Below are 17,904 nucleotides of genomic sequence, written 5' to 3' on the forward strand. Positions count from 1 at the left end.
TTAGTGCTGACACTTTCACAGTTAGCATAGGCAATTCCTCTCTTTAAAAATCTGCATCTAAGTGAAATGGTTGAAATTGATGTGCTTCACTACTGAGTGACTTAAGTCGTGAATTTAATAGGTGTTTAATAGGCATCCCAACTCAATTCTTAAACTTTTGTGAACCTGACAATCAAACTGTGGTTCTAAATACCAAAAAGTTATCTGTTGTGTATGTACTTCCAAGTAATGCCAAGTATCACCTGCTTTTTGGGGAAAGTAAAAAATCTTTCAAAGAGAGTTCGTAAAGTGGACAAGTGGTCATATGTGTGCAAAGAGACCAAGTGTCCAATGGTTCTTTTAGTCTGCCCGTTTTCATAAGTAGCCAAAAGTGATGAATAGTAAACATTGAACTGGATTTTCACTTTGCCATTTAAAAGCATACTTGGCAGAAATCTGGAATAAAGAGAGCCCTGGGAGGGGCTCTGCTTCTACATGTGAGACTTATTTTGAGACTATTTAATTGCCTTTCTAAGATGTAGTCCAGGTTTTCTTTTCTCTTGAAAAGAAAATTGCATGCAAATGCCGGCAAGCCAGGAAAAAGGGGGTTGAAGAGTAGCGGAGAAGATTTCAGAGCTTTAATTAAGAGATAAGGAGCGTCTCCTTGTGGATGTTTCTAACTTGTTTCACAACAGCTGAGAATGTTTGAATAGGGAGGATATCCAAACATCCCTGGCAGTGCAAGCCTTCATGGAGTATTGCGTTGACTCTGGGTGTGAAGATGGGTGGAAATCTTCCTGTCACTTTTTTTTTTTTGTAGCGGAAGTTAAGTTATGAATCTTAATCACAGTGACTTCCTTGTCAGTCACTGGTGTGACTGTGTGCTTGCCCTTCCCTGTAGCCCATTTACCCCTGCAAAGGAACAGTTGAATACCTAGAGCATGACAGTTACCTACAGCTAACAAAGCTGGTTTTGTCAGTTTCTGTGTCTAGAGATATCAGGATGTGTTTGTCATAGAACTTCAGCATCTTGAAGATTGTTCCATAGGTATTTGAAGATCTGTTTTGATTGTTTTCTCAACTTGGTGGCTTACTGATCATTTGAATCTTTGCTAAACTTGAGCTAGGAAAAGTTAAAAGGGGGGAGTGAGTAAAATGAGCATGTCTTGTCATAAACACTTTAATTATCTTTGTCTACTTGAATAAAATAATTGAGTAATAAAAGCACACCTTAATGTGTCATTTATAAGTAAGGTTGTTTAGATGCTTGTGTACTGTGCCTTACATTCTGAGTTGGTATCTTTAAAAGCTGGAAAAAACCATTCAAACTGGAATAACCATGTTTAATGGCCTGTGTTGAACTTCATCAACAAAGTCATTTATTTGGAGGAATCACTTCTGCCACTAGATTCTTAGAGCATCTTATAGCGCAGAGTTCACTGCAGAGTTCACTGCAGACCACAAGCAACTCTCATCAAAGGAGCTCTTACCGAATGTACCTGTAGTCGTTCAAGATAAGTTTTCTACCTGTCCTACCTACAACCCTTCTGCCACGGCTGCTGTGTCTTCAGTTAACTCGGGCAATCAAGCACCGATAGGTGAATAAAATCCCAATGATTGTTACTTTGAAGATAGCACTGTGGATTGTGAATGTAGAAGATTCAGTACTGGCAGCTGAGTGGTAACATCTCAAACCACTGCAGCTGAATCCACCAGGATTCATTTTGGAAAGAGGCTGGGAACATCCATGGCTTGCTTTCTAGTGTGCTTATGCCACCCTGTGCTAGCTACTGTACGAGATTGAGTGCCCATGTTGAAAGATCGTGAGTGCTCTGTAACAGTGTACCCAAGAGCACTGTTACAGTCTTAACTGTGACTGCATAGTCAGCTCATTGGTATGTGAGAACAAAATTACTTGTCTCCATGAGATGTGTATTAATACATGTGGTTTAATAATGTAGGTTGCTTTGTGATGCTAAATTAGTTATAATAGAGAGGATTAGTTTGTGTAAACTATTTTTAATACACTGTCAAATTAAGAGTATATTAATTACAGTATTTATAAATGTACCATTCTGATGTTATGGATAGAATTCTGAATTTAAAAAATAATGTGCTTAATATTTTGTCTTTAAAATGTTTCTTTAAAGGTTGTAGTGCTGTTCTCTTATGCTTAGCAGACACGTGAGTTTTTTTAAGAAATATTTTTACATGTACAAACCCTTGCCAAAAGTAAGCAAAAATTCCATGACTGTTTCTGCTGGGGTTGCAAAAAAAAAAAAAAAAAAAAAAAAAAACAAAAAACACAACAAACCCCCAGAATCTTACTGTTTCTGATTTCAAGCAATTCTGTGGGTTTAAGTTCTTACTATCCACCTTTTACTACAAAAAGCAGAAAAAACCTACACAGAATAAGAGTATTTGCAAGTTAGTGGTACAGTTGATGCATCCTGTCTGTAAAGTTGTGGGGCTTTAAGTCTAACTATGTTTTAAGTTTATTAACTTCTAGCTACCCTACTTTTTTCTGTTTCTAAATCTTCCCAAATTATCGCTTCATCTAATGTAGACACGATAAGAATCTTAGCTCAATGGTGTGACTAATAAAGCAAACTGCCCTGTTTTTGCACAGCACTGAATTGTTCTTTAATAAAGTAATCTGTATGAACTGTGACAAAATTTTCTATGCACTTACTGAAGAAAACTTCCTTGTCATTTCACCATTTGTAGGTTACCACTGAAATATGTCCTTTTGTCTGCCTCAATCAGGAATAATTCAGAGTTTCAGAGAATTCAAGGTTGGTCTTTCAGATGGAATTTACAAGTAATACTATATAAACTGGAGTGAATCTATTGTCTTTTCACAGGGTAAAAACAACAGTGGTGCTGTTCGCTTTTTAACTTAAGTTCTTCTATTAGCATTTGTTGTTTGGGTTTAGTTATGTGACTGTTGTAACTCAACAACTCTCTTCATCCTTATTTTGAAACAGAGAACACGTGTAGGATTTCAGTGCTATTATCTGTAGTCTGTGTGGGTGACAACACATCAGTGATGCAGTTAAATTTACTATAATGGGTATGTTATACATTAACCACTGAACTACAGATGTTCTCACTGGGCGGTCTCTTCATTCATTCGTGAAAGTTCCATTAAATTTACAGCACTTACAAACATTACTGAAATGTCCACGGAGCAGATGTGGCAGAATCTCTGGATTTTGTGTGTAGTTTTGGTGTCATTGTTTAAGCTGCTGAGTCAGGCAGCAAACATTTTTAGATGTTTGTGCATTTAACAGTATTAGTTGTGTTTTCATTTTCTTCTTTCCCACCCCCACCCCACCCCCACCCCACCCCCCCCCCCCGACAGATGGAATCAACGTAGGTAAATACACTTGCTGGTGCAGTGCTCTCCTGGTCTGATTAGCTAAGTTTACAGTGTCAGGTGGTGGTCTGTGAAATAAAAGCAATAGCAACTTCAAAGTGTGCCAGTTATTCAGGGAATTCCTGTTACTGGTGACTTTTTTTTTTCTAATAGAATAGGGCAAAATCTTTTAAAGTTTCTGATTATACTTTTCCCAGGTAGAGCTTAAAAAAAAACAATTGCATTGTACATGTCAGGGTTTTTTATTGGTTAGAAATGGTGATTTCGGAGGTCTGTGTGGCAAAAACTTTTATGTGTTAGAAGAACAGGAAGGTTTCGCATACTTTCCAGGCAGCTTCAGAAATGCGTTTCAGCTCTAATTCTGTTTGTTGCTAAATTATTATTTTTGATTGCTGGTGTGGTGTAAAATATAAAAGTGGTGAGCTCTGCCACTTGAATGTAGTTGTGAAGTGGGGTTGCATTTTATATTTCTGCTTTCTTAGCATTTCTCATTTAAAGATCCTAAGGAGTAAGAAATTCAATTTAGCAAGAAATCCAGTGGCCTTGGTTTATTTGAATATTCTTATGTACAGATGGGAAGAACCTGAAGTTGTTACTTTTCCAAGAAAAGCATACAGAGATTGTTGCAGAACCTAACCCTCCTAACAGGAGAAAGGCTTTTTGTGAAAGAGTGTCCGCTTAAATCTGATCTTCCAACTGCATTTGCAGACTGTATTTAGCCTTTGTAGGATGTCAGGGTAACTGAAGAGGAAAAATGCACTGTGATACTCTGACTTTGGCACTTTAGGTTTTTGTTGTTACAAGATCAAAACCTTTTACGATACTTCTCTGTTGAAGGGTTAGTACTTGAATTCACAAATATATATGGTCTCAGTCACAGATGAGCTTGTCAAATACTGACAGATTTTTTGTAAATTTCCCCTACTGATTAATTTCTTGTAAAAGAAATTAAATTACATATTTACATATAGACACATGTTACAGTAGTATTTCATAATATATTAAGCAACCATAATATTAGATCAGCTTGTACTTGCAAAACTTAAATGGGAAATATAAACTACATGATTTCTCTCACAGAATTTTAGAATCTGGATGTTTTGTTGTTTGAAAGTCTGAAGAATGTTTGCCTTCATGTTAACTTCCACAGGCTATGTTACCTCATTAATTTTCCTCATAGCCTTCATTTAAATTGCTGTATAGGTTCTCTGTTGTTGCACAGGAACTTGACAAATTGGATTCTCTTCAGCTTTTCAGGAAAAATAAGTTTTTTAGGCAAGTTGTTTTTTCTTGTCACCCAAATTCTCCTGCACCCCTTCCTGTCCCTCACTCCTGCCCCATGCAGAAGTAATTTAATCTGAGGCTTAAAGTAGGTTTTAGGATGACTTTTGCTAAGGGCTGGTATCAATGCTGAATCCATTTCACAAAAACTTCACAAAATCACCTCTAAACCAAGTAGATGTATTGCTTATACTTGCTACAAACTACAGACATTTCTGAAGTTCTTTCTGGTCTGTCTAAAGCTGCCTTCTCTGTATAGACATGCTCCTTTTCCTACCTCCCACCTCTGAAATCAGAAGAATATTGGTAGGGTTTTTTTTTTCCTGTTCTCCTGCCAGTAATGGTACTTTATACCTTTTCTTCAGATGTGTAGTTTGTTGTTTTATAAATGTCTTCTCCATGGTAATTTGCTTTCTTGTTGCTGTCAGCAGACCTGTGTCATTATAACAGCTTTCTTGACATACTCTAACTATACCCATCAGGATTTAACTGTTGGTTAATTTTCTTTCTGAAGTTTGCTTCATGCGTGATGTAGACTGTCTTGTGTTATTATTTTGCCAAGTAGTGTGTGGCGGGGAGTATCCAAGTTCTGGATGTGAAGACTTCTTAAAGGTGATGTAATTCCTCAAGAAGTTAGTAATTTTTCTTGATGTTTGAGAAGCCTACTGTCTACCTTTATTGCGGTGAGGTGGGAATTAAGGTGGGAGTTGGTTTTTGTATTTTTAAATACAAAAATTAATAGATAATACTGTGTTGTCCTGAATTAACTAATAGTGAGTTAGTGAGTTAGTTAAATGCTGGCTACAGGAATTCCATTTTTGAGGGCTGAGGGAGGTGTTACTCAAACTGAGAGACAGTATCACAGCAGATTCCAGTATCACAGTACTGCAGATTTAGGATTATACTTGGCAAGGTCATGAATGCTTGTTGTTCATAAGTAGATGCTTGATGGTGTATGTGGTTATTTATTAAATACAATGTGATAAGCTATTTGAAAATAAAAATGGTTGTGCTGCTAGCTTAATACTACTCCTGGGTATTCATTGTTATGAGAAAAATTCAGAGGCAAATTATCATAGATCGTCTGCGAGGATGCAGGTTGGGTTGGCGGGCTAATACATGAAGAAGTATAAAGGAACTGAAACTTCCCATAAATTAGTATTTTTATCTGCAGCACTTTTCCTGAGCATTGAGGAGCAACATAGAACTGACCGTTTCCTACTTGTGTTGCGTTCTTTATTTATGTAAGATTTTTTTTTCTGAAGGATTTACAGTAATAGATGAAGTAAAGCATTATAGATGAAAAAATGAATGTAAAAAGTGTTATGAACAAGTTAATTCACATGCAGACAAATGTCTTTGCTAATTTGGTTGCTGAAGACTAATTTGTATGTTTTAAAGTAGAAAATAAATTACATTGGAGTAGCCACAGTGTTAACAAACTAACTGTTTAAATTCAATCTATACCCATTCTTATGAATCTGTCAACATGAAAAGTCCTGTGATCTCGCATCTCAACAAGAGGTATGACAATTTTTGTTCCTGCTTAGTGAAAGTGCTAGCCCCACAAAGTGGGTCTTTGGGGGGTGACATCACTTTGCCACATGGGCTTAAGGGTGTTAATGGCCTTTACCTGATTTCCGCGGTGCTACTTCTCCCTGCCCCCTGTATCTCTTTGCTGGAGGTTACTGTTCCTGTACCAGGACTGGCAGACTAAAGCGTATGCATTCACCCAGGCAGCTTCGTGCCAAATCCAGCAGTTTAACCTCACTGACCTCCGTGTGCACTTTGCACTGAGAATAGCAGATGCCTGCTCCCCATTCCACTGTCTCTGTTGTGGAGTTCCTAACTTCTGATCAATGAGCAGTACAAACAGCTCCAGGACAATTTGACTGCAGCTGTTTGTGGGACTACGCATCAAAGCCCTCAGCTGTGTACATAATACCATCTTCACTCCTGTGAACTGAGCTGCTAGGCTCATAGTCACAGCAGTGGTAATAAAATCCACAAAAAGCAACTATACCGAACAGAGAACAATTAGGTAACAGTGAAGTGCTGGAGACAAGGTTATGTTTAAAGCTTTGCCCATCTCTGGAGTATGATTTCAGCTGGATAAAGATTTTGCTGCCCTAAAAGGAGTGGTGCTACCCATATCCTCCAGTATGCATTGTCTCTTCTGTTAAGCAATTGATTTTGGTGATTGTGCAGCTCCACAAAATGAATCAGCTTCCTGGTCTGGCTGAAAGCTAATCTTCATTTTTCAGAGCATGAGTAAGCAAGCTGTTCTGTTTTTACTGTACAGCCGCCCAGCTGCTGATACCAACACAAGGCAGACTGTAGGAATACACAGTCGTGCACTGAGGAGCACAGGAAATCATCCAGCTGATGACAGCACATACTTAGGTTGGCCAAAGAAGACTTCACAATTTTCCTGCAGACTGAAGTAAGGTGCCTGTCTCTGCAGGTTTCATGATTCAACCCTCAAGCTAGATGCCCATCCTACTATTTCTCCCCAGTAAAATTCAGCGAAAGACATGAGAAATCAGGATTTGAGTCCATGACTCTTGCTACTACAGGGAGCATTCTCATCAACAGGCTGTTGTCATGTTCTCTGTGTTCTCTCTTCTGTCATGTAAATATTCAATTTACCATGGGTTTCCCATCTTCAGGATGGGAAAGCAGAGTCTCCATACAACCTTTTTCTGATGGCCTTCTCTTTGTTAAAATGTGAATTTGAATTTCTTCTGACTGAGGAGGCTTTACAACTTCGATCTCATACTTCAGAGCGACTGCTCTTGCTACAATGTTTTGTGAAAATGTAAGCACTATGAACTCAATCTCCTTGACTGGGTATTTAATTGAAACTCACCATCAGATGTGCTTTGTGTTAACACCACTGTGTGTTGGACAGACTACTATATTGGGTTGTCACGGATTTCTGTCACAGGGTTGTCTGGTTACTGAATCACAGTGAGGTTTAGGCAAGACACAAGTGCCAATATGCTCAGCAGAGCTAAGATAACATCTCCAATCGCATTCAAGAACAGAGCTGTAACCCTCTCACTTAATTTGAAAAATCAAGTCTCTTTCAGAATTGAGAATAGAAGTTTGATCTTGCATAAAGTTGTATAACAATAATGTGGCACCTCACTATGACAAATGTAAGTGCTAATGCCAGATAAATATTCCAGCTGTCACTTATAATTGTCATTTTATGTACCTTTGGTCTGTCTTAGCTAGTCATAGTATGCCAATCAATGTTCTACTTAACCATTATGTTCTGTTTTGTAGCTGTGATTTTTCCGGATTTAGCATTTGGAAAGAACTTCAAATTCACTCTAGAAGTTGAGGCAATCTGGTCATATAATAGACCATCTCATATAAGCACCTTTAAAGTATTTCTCACAGTGAATAACAAAATCACTGAGCAATACAGAACTACTGAAACCTTTAGTCTCGGTATGCAAAGATTAGTGTTCCATCCTTAGAAACAGAGATGATGCCCTTTCTTTGGAAGATCCAAAAGTGACTTACGAGTCCAGTGTTTTAAGCTTTATGGGAACCTCACTACTTTATCTCAAGTGCTGCTTTCTAACCTCATAAGTGTCCCAAATCTTCTATACACATTTCTGTTAGTGGAGATTCATAAAACCAGTAACTCCTAATGCCAGGAAGCTAATAGGCCCTCAAGCTCTGGTCATTCTCTTAATTCTTCTAACCCCAGGGCCTGATGCAATGAGGATGCTGACACACTGAATGCTGCTCACAGATGGCTAGAGTGAGTTTGTGCATCTGTGGCTAGTTGCACTTGCTTGTTCTAAAGACTGTGTTATATATGAAACATGAAAATCTATGTTCAAATAGTAACCCGCCTGATTATCCTAGAACACTGAGGCTGAAGAATATTTTCCTTCTTATTTCCCCTATAAAAAGCAGCAATTCATTTACACAAGATGAAACAGTTTCAGCAAGAAATGTGAGATGGTGAGGAAGATAGCATATGAGGATCTGCTTCTCTAGGAAGACAGAAGTAAGATCCATGAGGATGCACATCCCGACATACATGTGTTCATCTGCCAGTATTGGTGAGGTAGTACACAGTACCAAGCATTCCTTGAATACCAGCAGAGCTCAGAAAATGGGCTAAGTTCCTGAGCATTTCACTAACAATAGGACATTAAGCACAAATGTGGATTTCTGACATCAAGGATCTTCTATCAGTGAGGTTCCTTCAAGTTCCCCTCTATTAAATTTTCATGGTAGTAAGTGTCTATTCCCAGGGATGTTACAAAGGGAGATGACTTAATGACAAACAGCAGCCCTGTCTCATGCTGAAGCACCACAGAGTTACAAGTTAGGTATTCTTCTCCAGTGCCCATGGAATGCAATTGAGTAGACTTTATTCTCAAACCAAATGCACAAGATTGCCACACTAGGCACAGTCTTTCCCTTTAAGCAATCACATTTTCAGGCCTGCTGTCCCCTATGTGTGGAGAACAATACATATCTCTTCCTTTTACACTGTTGTATAAATATCAGTGTTTTTAATGAAGTTGTGTCAATGTTAGCAGCCTATCCATGGGAGAACAATTTTAAAGATATCATTGTAATCAGAGTAATTAATTAGTGAACAGTAAGTCTTTCTTACATCCAGGAATGTTTCCTTTAGCGTACCTAAAGGTGTTACCAGGACCTGAGTTTGGATGTGATACTTCAGAGCAAGCTACCTAGTAAAGCAGTGTTACAGCCTGAAGAGAAAAGTGGATGTACTGCACACTGGGTAGGTGAGAGCTTGTGATTGCCATGTATGTTAATCATACGGCCAAGCACACAAGATACATATTTCATGATATTTTATAACTGTAAGAGCTACATTCATTAATTTTTATTTCAGGGAATAAGTGGGAATTGTTTTGTTTTCTTCTGCAATCTGAATAACTACTTTCCTGAATCTTGCCTGCCTTAACTTAACCCTTATTTGGGGAGTCTTCTGAAAGTTCTAGAGAAAGTGTAGTTTTACCTCTTATCAGTTTAAAAATAAACTAATTTAAAAAAGAAGCTTTGATTGTTCATGTACCAAAGTAGAGAATTAGGGGCAGCTGGAAGGACCATGAAGAAATTATAATGGAATAAATTATCATTATGGCAAAAATTAAGTGTGAATGGTCATATAGGGCATTTGCAGGTCATTCCTGTTGACCTTACTGTCTACTTCCAATGCAAAACTTTCTACTGTTTGCAACATCTAGGAAACAATATTTTCAGTGAATATGAACAGTATTCCCTAACTTAGCTGCTTTCAATAAAGCAAGATAAAAATTCTAAATAACTTGATTTTAAATACAGGGGGTTAGTTTGGTGTACCTTTCATTCTCAGAGTCGAATGCAGCGGTGCTTTTTTAGCACTTAACAGCTACTGTGAATGGTTCTTGACTTGCTGCTTCTTGACGGCTGAGCCTGCAGCACTGCCATAGAAGTAGAAGCTGAGAGCTGCAGATCATCTCTTCTTGCCCAAGTGTCATTCTTGCTCCTGGGATACAATCCCAGCCTCAGTTGCAAGTTTTTCATCAGTAAGTGCTTCAATTAAGCAGCCTAAGCAATCTGTAAATATAGATTGAATATAATCACCTAAGCTATCATTAATAGATTCCTCTCAATCAGCAGAGCCTGCTGGCTGATTGTCACCTGAAACCTTGCAATTAACACAATGACTAGTATTTTTGACAAAATAGCTGAGTGTGGCTTGATTAATAGGGCTACCTCGGGAATGGCCTTTTCTGGTATTTATTACCATCAAAGCTGTCAGTCCTGCATATTGGGTTATTTTGAAGAGGCTTTACAACAGGTACAGCTAAATGGATATTTGTAATATAGGTTTTATCTGGCTTCTGGATATTTGAGTAACAAAGTTCAATTGCTTAAATTTTTTCATGTGCTTCATGTATTGATACAATAATAAATTAAAAATAAATTTAATCTATCTTGTGCAATGAATCAAAGGCTTTAAACTGAATTAGAAATTGATGTATACTAGGTAACACCCAGATCTAGATTGTGTAGAGCAGTGAGGGGAAAACAAAGTTGGTCGAATTGCAGATGATTATTGTTATCAGGGGCTGTATTCAGTACTGCAAACCTAATGTATTACGTTCAAACTATTACATTCAGACTGGTCAGCCTCACCTCCATCCTTGGAAAGGTGATGGAAGAACATATTCTCAGCACTGTCTCTAGGCATATCAAGGATAAGAGGGTCATTAGGAGCAGTCAGCATGGCTTTCCCAAGGGGAAGCCATGTCTGACCAACCTGATAGCCTTTTATGAAGACATAACCAGGTGGACAGATGACAGTGGTGCAGTGGAGGTGGTTCATCTTGATTTCAGTAAAGCATTTGACACAGTCTCCCACAGCATCCTTGCAGCTAAACTGGGGAAGTGTGGTCTGGATGATGGGGTAGTGAGGTGGATTGTGAATTGGTTGAAGGAAAGAAGTCAGAGAGTTGTGGTCAATGGGACAGAGTCTAGTTGGAGGCCTGTATCTAGTGGAGTCCCTCAGGGGTTGGTACTGGGACCAGTACTCTTCAATATACTCATCAATGACCTGGACAAGGGAACAGAGTGCACTGTCAGCACGTTTGCTGATGACACACAACTGGGAGGAGTGGCTGACACACCAGAAGGCTGTGCTGCCATTCAGCGAGACCTGGACAGGCTGGAGAGCTGGGCAGGGAGAAATGGAATGAACTACAACAAGGGCAAGTGTAGAGTCTTGCATCTGGGAAAGAACAACTCCATGTACCAGTACAGGCTGGAGACTGAGCTGTTAGAGAGTAGCGTAGGGGAAAGGGACCTGGGCGTCCTGGTGCACAGCAGGATGAGCATGAGCCAGCAAGGTGCCTTTGTGGCCAAGAAGGTCAATGGCATCCTGGGGTGTATTAGAAGGGGTGTGGTCAGTAGGTCAAGAGAGGTTCTCCTCCCCCTCTCCTCTGCCCTGATGAGACCTCATCTGGAATAGTGTGTCCAGTTCTGGGCCCCTCAGTTCAAGAAGGACAGGGAACTGCTTGAAAGAGTCCAGTGCAGAGCCACAGAGATGATGAAGGTGGTGGAACAGCTCCCTTCTGATAAAAGGCTGAGGGAGCTGGGTCTCCCTAGCTTGGAGGAGACTGAGGGGTGACCTCATTAATGTTTATAAATACATAAAGGGCGAGTGTCAGGAGGATGGAGTCAGGTTCTTCTCGGTGATGTCCAATGATAGGATAAGGGGCAACAGGTGCAAGCTGGAGCACAGGAGGTTCCACATTAACATACAGAAAGACTTTTTCACTGTGAGGGTGGCAGAGCACTGGAACAGGCTGCCCGGGGAGGTTGTGGAGTCTCCTTCTCCGGAGACATTCAAAACCTGCCTGGATGCATTCCTGTGTGATCTACTCTAGGTGGTCCTGCTCTGGCAGGGGGGTTGGACTAGATGATCTTTCGAGGTCCCTTCCAACCCCTAACATTCTGTGCTTCTGTGAAGCTAGCATCGCATTGTAAGCTGGGATTTGCTAGTTATAGGTTAGTAACCAAACCACTTTTTTTGCTTCCCTCTGTGTGCACTACATTTTCAGGGTTTTATTTCCCCCTGCCTGAATTCCACCTTCTGTTTTGTCCCATAACTGCTTTCCTCCTGCTATTTTAACCCATAACTACATAATTCCTGTTCTAATTTATCAAAACAAGTTATAATTATCAAAACATAAACAGCTGAAACTGCAAATAACATGAGCTATCAGAGAATGCGAAGGACAAACTGTCTATTGTATGTATACGGTAAGGTAAAGAAAACCAATAGCAGTAAGTGCATTATTTTTTCTTTGTACAAATGGATTTTAAGCTTGCTTGTGCATTCTAGTATTGAGTGCATTTTTTACTTTTATATTGTTCACCTACAAAGCCCAGCATTTGCTTAAATGTCATTTCACAGTTACAATCAAAGCAAATTACACTGTTACCTTCAAGACCACTTCATGTGGAAAACCATCCTTAAGAAGTACAACCTACCCTCTTTGCCTTCAGAGTGGAACTTTTGCTAAATGTTTTTTTTCACATTCATAGACCTTCAGTACTGCTATAGTAATGAGTTTAAATTCTGTATTGTAAACTTGCTCTTCAAATGTAATCTAGATTTAAAATTGAAATTTAAATTTTAGCTTCCATTTATATTTTGTAACTTGAGTGTTTTTTTCTAACGACATTTCAAAAAATTAATTTTTATGTTTAAAATCATCCTGAAGTTCTAGAACATATTAATTTATTATTAAGTGCTTGAATTTTTATTTAACTTGTTTCTTTTTGATTAAAATCTTAGGTTTTTGCTGGTGTAGAATTATTTATAGCCCAAGAAATGTAGTCTGAATTATTTTTATGAGAGATTTTACACTGGTTTTTCTCTCATTCTTAATGGACATTGCCTTAGGTTTGAAATAATATCAGCCTAGGCCAATATTCTGCTTTCCCACAGAATCAACTAGCTGGAGTGAAAGTGCCTGGCAAATGCTGCCTAATTGAATTGGGGGTACCAAAGCTGGCTATTCCTGTGTGGGGCTGCATTGTGTTTTCTGGATAAAGCTTAAAATACATTTGCATGTTTTCCCTATTTCAAGTCTTTTTTTAACTTTTCCATGCTACAGTGTCCTGGCCTCTAACAAATGATGAGGCTTTTTTTTTTTTTTTTTTTTTTTTTGCATGTCAAAACATTACTGTCACTGTCATTGTGATCAAGTATTTCCTGGGCCAGAACAAGAGAGAGGAGTTATGTTTCAAGGAAATAGCCACAAAGAAGTTCTAGAATAAGTGTACTCAGAGGAAGATGAGTGGACATTAATACACTTAAATGGATTATAGGAGCATTATAATCCACCTGGTTTCTCTAAAAGGGTAGGCATTAGATGGTTACTGTAATCCTTTCTAGATTTAAAGATATGTGAATAGATCCTTCTGAGGAATATGATTCTGTCAAAAGTGCGATATATAGAAATAAATTTTTCATTAATTATAAGCTTCTTCCCCATCTGTCTTCCTGGATCCTATGACCAAAATGTGAGGGCAACTCCTATTCAGGTTGCTGCCCAGTGCAGGATGTATACACAGATTTCTCCAAAAATCTGCATTTGCTGTGCATAAACCACAAACTAGTGGAATACAGGCAAGTTCTTATCCAAAGATGTGATGCTCAAGCTGCTGTGGTAAGGCCCACTTTGAGTACTGTATCTTTGGAGCTGGCTGGAATCAGCCTGGAGCACAGAACTGTCAGTAAAATTTATGCATACGCCAGTTTTTAATCTAGCAAAATGTGCAGTTGGATTTACTCATAATCTGAGATTAAAACTTGTTTAATCTAAGCACAGAGCATTCACTTCTGGAACTGCACATTGCAGTTAACTTGTTTAGTTGATCTAAATACAGATTGAGATAATACAGGTAGGTGTGTGAAAGACCACGTAGACATATGATATCTGAAGGTTTCTGATACAATATCTGACTTAGGTTTCTGGGCTGCCTTCTGCCAAAACAGAGGAACTCTTGCTTCACTTTTCCCTTCAAAGTTCCTAGCTACACAGTTTCACCCCATGTTTAAATCAGGCTCTACTGCTTGTCAGTGCCTCCTGAGAGGTCTGTCTTTACTCTGCCAACACTCTGTTAAGGTCCCACCTGAAACCTTAGCATTGAAAGAAGACTAGTGTTAGGATCTTTTCACAGTACAATCACACGATGTGACTAATAGCTAGAAGACAGTCATGTTGACTGAAGTTGATTTTCTAATAAAAATCATAAAGCATACGAACTCTGCAGAGGCCTGCACTGCGTATAGGAATGGCAATTCAGTAAGTAACTAAAGCACTATGTTTAGACAATGCTGTGTACACTTACAATCCAACTCAGCCATAAGTGTGCATTTTTAGTAAGCTTTTATCTGGAAAATAGTTTTATCTTTGGGTTCTCTCCTTAGATTGGATTTTATTTCATTTTTCCACTAAAATAACGTATAGCACACTTCCACACTTTTCTAAATGGATTTTGAATGTATGTTTTGAATATTCAAGTAAAAATTTGACATAATAAACAACCTTTTAGGCATCAGAGGAATAAAAAAGACAGATATGCAGCATATTAAGTTACACTAGATGCTGAACTCTGTCATCAGCAAATGTCAATACAAATGTAGCTGACAGCAAGTTAAATTGCACAGTGTAGAAAGGTACAAGAAAGATGTCGAAAAGAGTTTTAAATCTTCTAGAAATTTTGTTCGGAAAGAAGGCCTGCAGTTGCTATGAAGTCCATGAAAGATTTTGCCATACCTTTTGATTCCATGTGAAAGATACTTAGCCACTAATGATGAACATTCATACAGATATTCCACTTCTTTGAAAGTCCCCTTCCATCATCAAGCGAAAACACTCTTACGTTTTCCATTCCAGAAAAGCAAGTGAGGACTAGAAACATTTTAGATGGAAAGGTAGATGCAGAAATAGTTGTATATGTGTAATTGTAAAGGTCTGTAGTCACAGCTGTGACATAGTCATGTCTCAAAATTTGAGTGCGTATTTTTGATGTAAATTTATTTCTCCCTCAGAATTACTCATATAAGACCACTGCTTCAGCCCTCAATCTATTTGCTGAATTTGCATTGCCATCAAATGGTAGTTGTGCACGTATAGGTTAAGAAAAATGCATGTCTGTCTTTAACAAATAGCTGGTTATAAAAGTATAAAGGGTATAAAGGCATAAAACTGGGCATAAAATTTGTTGATTCTAACCCGAATGTCACAAATTGGAAAATAAATGTTACTTTCAAAGTGAAACACATACTCTGCCTAAACTTACTTAAACTGTAATAGTAACTAAAGTGCTACCATTAAGCAGAAACTGGGTATGGTATTAGCATTTTCTAGGTTTAAAATTTTTACTTCACAACTCGTGTGACCTTGATTTGATCCTCCAAAAATAGTTTTACATAGCATCTCAGCTGAGTTCAGAGAGCTTTATGAGGTTAGCTTTGTGGTACATAAAACCAGAAAAAGTGTTTTCTGCATAAGGTTCAGGAAAGGTTTCCGTTATGAGTCATGCTATCACTTTGTAATATTAATGTCTAAAAAAAGCTCCTAAAAATTGTAAGTAAGGGTACTTAGAAGTCAGCTTTACTGGAAGACTCCTTTTTATTACAGAGCTGCCATCACCACCTTGTTCAGAATGCACCTAGTCAAAGCGGCTTCTATGAGCCTGTCAGTCCTGACAGCCTCCTGGCAATAGCAGACGCTGGCAATACATCCTATTTCTCTTAGCTGTACAGGTTAAAGTACCAACTCTGCATTGGAACCCTAAGGCCTTTAAAAGGGGCTGTATTTTTTTAGAAGCTGTTTACATTGACTTTCATAAGGAATATAAATGACAGAAATGTTTGGGATAGACAATTCACTCTTTTAACTTAGGCTTTGTTATCCTCTTTAGCCTTTGCAGTTGATTGTATGCAACACAAGCCATTAAAATGTGTAAGCCAGATATGAACCTGAAATAAGTGTGTTCCATCGCTTGCACTGTAATAGATGAATCAATGGGAAAAAATAAACATGTTTGTAAACTATTAGGACAAAAGCTAAAACTCAGGACTTTTATCTGGAGCAAACACAAGAGATCCTTTCAAGAACTGTCTACTGTTTTGCACCCTTGGTTGCAGATTCTTTTTGAAAGGTTGAGAGGGGGATCTATTCCAAGACAAGTTTTCTTGCCAGCTTTCTAAAATCAAAACCTTTTATAACCAGCTATCAGCCACAGCTTGTTAAACAAGTTACATAGTGCTGTCCTCTCCAAAAACAAGAGAGGAAGAAAGAAAAGTAAAAAAATGAAAAGCCGTGTTTGCAAAACCAGTAAGTTTTGCAGAGGCTGCTGGTGAATTAGCATTCTGAATCTCCTGCTTAGTCTACTTCACTGGAGTGTAAACGTGTCAGATCTCTCCACATGCCAGTTCACTGTGGTGAGCTCAGAGTATCCCTGCCCTTCATTATTTCCATTTCTGCCTTTCCTCACCTTGTGATATTATACAACCAGGATGTATCACAAGCAAATTTAGGTAGACAGAAATATACCACCCCTGCAAAACAGATGCCCAAGGCAACACACTCTACAAACTTTTGAATTTTATAGCTTAAATGGGTGGTATTTATAGGGGGTACTTGAGATTAGAATTAAATAATTTGTAATCTTGTTATTTGCATAATAGCCCTAGCAATGTAAAAGGGCAGTTCCCCTCGGTATTAGCATTCCCTACTTTCATGAGGTTTAGGGAAGAGGTACTAGTCCCAAAGTTGTTTGAGTGTTAGGCAATATCCTAATTTCTAAATTTAAAGTTTTGTTTACAAAATAAATATTTCTCCATAAACATTTATTCCATAAACAAAACTTACATGTTGCACTTCTCTAATGGCCATAACTTGCCCTGTGGCTCCTGCCTTATTTCCTGTTTAAACTTCTTAAATTTATTTTTATACATTTCAGAATTCTTCTCAAACATTTTACATTTTATCTGCTAGATGCTGTCTCTTGCCTGAATTTATGAGCTAAATATCCATTTCCTGAAGCAACTATTTGTCCAAAGCAATGATATCATCAATCAGTGATACAGCCATTCTGAAATATCTTTAGACTTAGATGCTTAGAATTCTTGTTTTATTGCAACTTCATGCACAATCAGAGACTATAAAATCTCTAATTTGCAATCTCACAGGTAAATAGTGAAATAGAGCTGTTCAAGCTACTTATCTGCAGCCAGCTCTGGTTACTTCAACTGGCCAGCCTATGCTAGCTATTACACTGTGTTTGAGATAACAAATACAAGTTATTGCATGCTAACATTTGTACTTAGGCTGAAAGTAGCAGAAATGAGACAATACAGAAAGTCACTTTTTAAAACACAGCTTTTATTCAAGGTGAAACTTCTATTATTGTAATAGTAAGATTTTAATGTAGGTTATTTCTCACACTTCTAAATTATGCAAGCTTGTGGAGAAATTACTTGTTAAATAGATTAACTAATTATCAGGACAAAATATTTTATTTTAAACACTTTTCCTTTGTTTAGTCCTTAGTTTAAGCAGGACATACTACTCATTTCTATAAAGAATTCAGATTTTGCACCCTCAGAGGGTAAATGTGCTTTAGACATCACTATTCTACTGTCCAGGTTAACTTTCCATGATGCTTTTGTTACTTAAAAAAAAAAACCAAAAAAA

Source organism: Leptosomus discolor, chromosome 4, assembly GCF_034619465.1.
Source record: "Leptosomus discolor isolate bLepDis1 chromosome 4, bLepDis1.hap2, whole genome shotgun sequence".
Lineage (NCBI taxonomy): Eukaryota > Metazoa > Chordata > Aves > Leptosomiformes > Leptosomidae > Leptosomus > Leptosomus discolor.